We start from the raw sequence: 211 nt of genomic DNA on the forward strand, positions 1-211 counted from the left end.
TAAGACGGACCATATGAGTCGTAAGTGTCATGTTGCATATTTATGACAAACTAATAGATATGTTCATATTACATATCACTGGTGGTATTAACTTATATATGTGTATAAATGTAAAAAGTGTAAATGAAGGTATATTGCGCTTACAACTTCTATTGATGATGACTTCAAATGAGATAAAAAGATATTTATAATAACAATACATGTAGCGTAT

Source organism: Bactrocera latifrons, unplaced genomic scaffold (genome assembly GCF_001853355.1).
Source record: "Bactrocera latifrons isolate USDA-ARS-PBARC rearing strain unplaced genomic scaffold, ASM185335v1 scaffold_1517, whole genome shotgun sequence".
In the NCBI taxonomy this organism is placed as follows: Eukaryota; Metazoa; Arthropoda; class Insecta; order Diptera; family Tephritidae; genus Bactrocera; species Bactrocera latifrons.